This window comes from Triticum aestivum, chromosome 1D, assembly GCF_018294505.1.
Source record: "Triticum aestivum cultivar Chinese Spring chromosome 1D, IWGSC CS RefSeq v2.1, whole genome shotgun sequence".
Lineage (NCBI taxonomy): Eukaryota > Viridiplantae > Streptophyta > Magnoliopsida > Poales > Poaceae > Triticum > Triticum aestivum.
The window spans coordinates 493,693,760-493,698,748 of record NC_057796.1 but is presented as its reverse complement, the minus strand read 5'-3'; positions in this window follow the sequence as shown (position 1 = coordinate 493,698,748).

The window sequence follows — 4,989 nt, the reverse complement described above, 5'->3', positions numbered from 1 at the left end:
CGTTTCTATGCATCTCCTAGATAGATCTTGCATGATCGTAGGTAAATTTTTTGAAATACTGCATTACCCAGCAGTGGCATCCGAGCCAGGTCTATGCGTAGATGTTATATGCACGAGTAGAACACAATGGCTGTGGGCGATAATAGTCATACTGCTTACCAGCAATGTCTTACTTTGATTCAGCGGTATTGTTGGATGAAGCGGCCCAGACCGACATTACATGACCGCGTTCATGAGACTGGTTCTACCGACGTGCTTTGCACACAGGTGGCTAGCGGGTGTCTGTTTCTCCAACTTTAGTTGAATCGAGTTTGACTATGCCCGGTTCTTGTTGAAGGTTAAAACAACACACTTGACGAAAAATTGTTGTGGTTTTGATGCGTAGGTAAGAATGGTTCTTGCTAGAAGCCCGTAGCAGCCACATAAAACTTGCAACAACAAAGTAGAGGACGTCTAACTTGTTTTTGCAGGGCTTGCTGTGATGTGATATGGTCAAGACGCGATGAGATATAAATTTATTGTATGAGATGATCATGTTTTGTAGAAGTTATCGGCAACTGGCAGGAGCCTTATGGTTGTCGCTTTATTGTATGAAATGCAATCACCATGTAATTGCTTTACTTTATCACTAAGTGGTAGCGATAGTCGTAGAAGCAATAGTTGGCGAGACGATAACGATGCTACGATGGAGATCAAGGTGTCAAGCCGGTGACGATGGTGATCATGACGGTGCTTTGGAGATGGAGATCAAAGGCACAAGATGATGATGGCCATATCATATTACTTATTTGATTGCATGTGATGTTTATCCTTTATGCATCTTATTTTGCTTAGTACGGTGGTAGCATTATAAGATGATCTCTCACTAAATTTCAAGGTATAAGTGTTCTCCCTGAGTATGCACCGTTGCTACAGTTCGTCGTGCTGAGACACCACGTGATGATCGGGTGTGATAAGCTCTACGTTCACATACAACGGGTGCAAGCCAGTTTTGCACATGCAGAATACTCGGGCTAAACTTGATGAGCCTAGCATATGCAGATATGGCCTCGGAACACTGAGACCGAAAGGTCAAGTGTGAATCATATAGTAGATATGATCAACATAGTGATGTTCACCATTGAAAACTACTCCATCTCACGAGATGATCGGACATCGTTTAGTTGATATGGATCACGTGATCATTTAGATGACTCGAGGGATGTCTATCTAAGTGGGAGTTCTTAAGTAATATGATTAATTGAACTTTAATTTATCATGAACTTAGTCCTAATAGTTTTTGCATATCGATGTTGTTGTAGATCAATAGCTCGCGTTTAGCTCCCTGTTTTATTTTTTGATACGTTCCTAGAGAAAACTAAGTTGAAAGATGATAGTAGCAATGATGCAGATTGGGTCCGTGATCTGAGGATTATCCTCATTGCTGCACAGAAGAATTATGTCCTTGATGCACCGCTAGGTGACAGACCTATTGCAGGAGCAGATGCAGACGTTATGAACGTTTGACAAGCTCGGTATGATGACTACTTGATAGTTTAGTGCACCATGCTTTACAGCTTAGAAGCGGGACTTCAAAAATGTTTTGAACGACATGGATCATATGAGATGTTCCAAGAGTTGAAATTGGTATTTGAGACTCATGCCCATGTTAAGAGGTATGAGACCACTGACAAGTACTTTCCCTACAAGATGGAGGAGAATAGCTCAACCAGTGAGCATGTGCTCAGAATGTCTAAGTACTATAATCGCTTGAATCAAGTGGGAGTTAATCTTCCAGATAAGATAGTGATTGACAAAGTTCTCTAGTCACTATCACCAAGTTGCTGGAACTTCGTGATGAACTATAATATGGAAGGGATGACGAAAACGATTCTCGAGCTCTTTGCGATGCTAAAATCAGCGAAGGTAGAAATCAAGAAAAGAGCATCAAGTGTTGATGATTAACAAGACCACTAGTTTCAAGAAAAAGGGCAAAGGAAAAGAAAGGGAACTTCAAGAAGAATGACAGGCAAGCTGTCACTCCCATGAAGAAGCCCAAAGCTAGACCTAAGCCTGAAACTGAGTGCTTCTACTGCAAAGGGAACGGTCACTAGAAGTGGAACTACCCTAGATACTTGGCGGATAAGAAGGATGGGAAAGTGAACAAAGGTATATTTGATATACATGTTATTGATGTGTACTTTACTAGTGTTTATAAGCAACCCCTCAGTATTTGATACTAGTTCGGTTGCTAAGACTAGTAACTCGAAACGGGAGTTGCAAAATAAACAGAGACTAGTTGAGGGCGAGGTGAAGATGTGTGTTGGAAGTGATTCCAAGGTTGATAAGATCACCATCGCACACTCCATTTACCTTCGGGATTAGTGTTGAACCTAAAATAAATGTTATTTGGTGTTTGCGTTGAGCATGAATATGAATGGATCATGTTTATTGCAATACGGATATTCATTTAAGTCCAAGAATAATCGTTGTTCTGTTTACATGAATAAAACCTTCTATGGTCATACACCCAATGTAAAGGGTTTATTGAATCTCGATTGTAGTAATACAAATATTCATAATATTGATGCCAAAAGATGCAAAGTTGATAATGATAGTGCAACATACTTGTGGCACTGCCGTTTAGGTCATATTGGTGTAAAGCGCATGAAGAAACTCCATGCGGATGGACTTTTGGAATCACTTGATTATGAATCATTTGATGCTTACGAACCATGCCTCATGGGCAAGATGACTAAGACTTCGTTCTCCGGAACAATGGAGCGAGCCACTGACTTATTGGAAATAATACATACCAATGTATGCGGTCCGATGAGTGTTGATGCTCACGACGGGTATCATTGTTTCCTGACCTTCACAATGATTTGAGCAGATATGGGTATATCTACTTGATGAAACACAAGTCTGAAACATTTGAAAAGTTCAAAGAATTTCAGAGTGAAGTAGAGAATCATCGTAACAAGAAAATAAAGTTTCTACGATCTGATCACAGAGGCAAATATTTGAGTTACGAGTTTGGCCTTCAATTAAAACAATGTGGAATAGTTTCACAAACTCATGCCACCTGGAACACCACAACATAATGGTGTGTCCGAACGTCATAATCATACTTTATTGGATATAGTGCAATCTATGATGTCTCTTACCGATTTAACACTATCATTTTGGGGTTATGCATTAGAGACAGCTACATTCACGTTAAATAGGGCACCGTCTAAATCTGTTGAGACGACACCGTATGAACTATGCTTATGTGAAAAAGCTTCAACCTGATAAGCTCGAACCCAAATCAGAAAAGTGCGTCTTCATAGGATACCCAAAAGGAAATTGTTGGGTACACCTTCTATTATATATCCGAAGGTAAGATTTTGGTTGCTAAGAATGGATCCTTTCTAGAGAAGGAGTTTCTCTCGAAAGAAGTGAGTGGGAGGAAAGTAGAACTTGATGAGGTAATTGTACCTGCTCCCTTATTGGAAAGTAGTTCATCACAGAAATCAGTTCCAGTGATTCCTACACCAATTAGTGAGGAAGCTAATGATGATGATCATGAAACTTCTTATCAAGTTACTACCGAACCTCGTAGGTCAACCAGAGTAAGATCCGCACCAAAGTGGTACGGTAATACTGTTCTGGAAGTCATGTTACTTGACCATGACGAACCTACGAACTATGAGGAAGCGATGATGAGCCCAGATTCCGCGAAATGGTTTGAGGCCATGAAATTTGAGATGTGATCCATGTATGAGAACAAAGTATGGACTTTGATTGACTTGCCCGATGATCGGCGAGCCATTGCGATTAAATGGATCTTCAAGAGGAAGACAAACGCTGATAGTAGTGTTACTATCTACAAAGCTCAAATTGTCGCAAAAGGTTTTTGACAAGTTCAAGGTGTTGACTACGATGAGAGTTTCTCACTCGTATCTATGCTTAAAGTCTGTCCGAATCATGTTAGCAATTGCCACATTTTATGAAATTTGGCAAATGGATGTCAAAACTGCATTCCTTAATGGATTTCTTAAAGAAGAGTTGTATATGATGCAACCATAAGGTTTTGTCAATCCAAAAGGTGCTAACAAAGTGTGTAAGCTCCAGTGATCCATTTATGGACTGGTGCAAGCATCTCGGAGTTGGAATGTACGCTTTGATAGTGTGATCTAAGCACATGGTTTTATACAGACTTTTGGAGAAACCTATATTTACAAGAAAGTGAGTGGGAGATCTGTAGCATTTCTGATATTATATGTGGATGACATATTGTTGATTGGAAATAATATAGAATTTCTGGATAGCATAAAAGGATACTTGAATAAGAATTTTTCAATGAAAGACCTCAGTGAAGCTACTTACGTATTGGGCATCAAGATCTATAAAGATAGATCAAGACGCTTGATAATACTTTCGATGAGTACATACCTTGATAAGATTTTGAAGGAGTTCAAAATGGATCAGTCAAAGAAGGAGTTCACTACAAAAAAAAGACACATCCGTGACATTTTGGGCCGAACGATTTTTTTTCCTGTCATACATATGACACTTCTATGACGATAATTGTGGCAAAACCCGGTATCATCATAGATGTGGTGGGCTCCTACTTCTATGAAAAAAAATCATGACAGAAAATGGGCTTTTCGTCCTGGGCGGGCCGGAGACGCAGCTGCATGACATTCTTTGGGCCGTCCATGACGGAAAATACCATGGTAGAAGCGAGGGGGAGGAAAATTTCGGGGAGTTCCCGGTTACGGTGGGAGGTCGGGGGCCGAGCGATGCACGTTTCTCTCGTACACGTACGCGCGTGTGTGCGAGGCGTTGGCTCTAACTGAACCCGAGCGAGGCGTTGGGCTCTAACTGAACCCGAGCGATTGCACTGCAGGCTACGCGTTACTGAACCCGAGCGATCGATCGATGGCTGTTAACTGAACCCGATCGAGCGATTCCTTCGCTACTGCTGCTAACTGAAGCCGATCGATTGGATGAACAGTGAGCGTT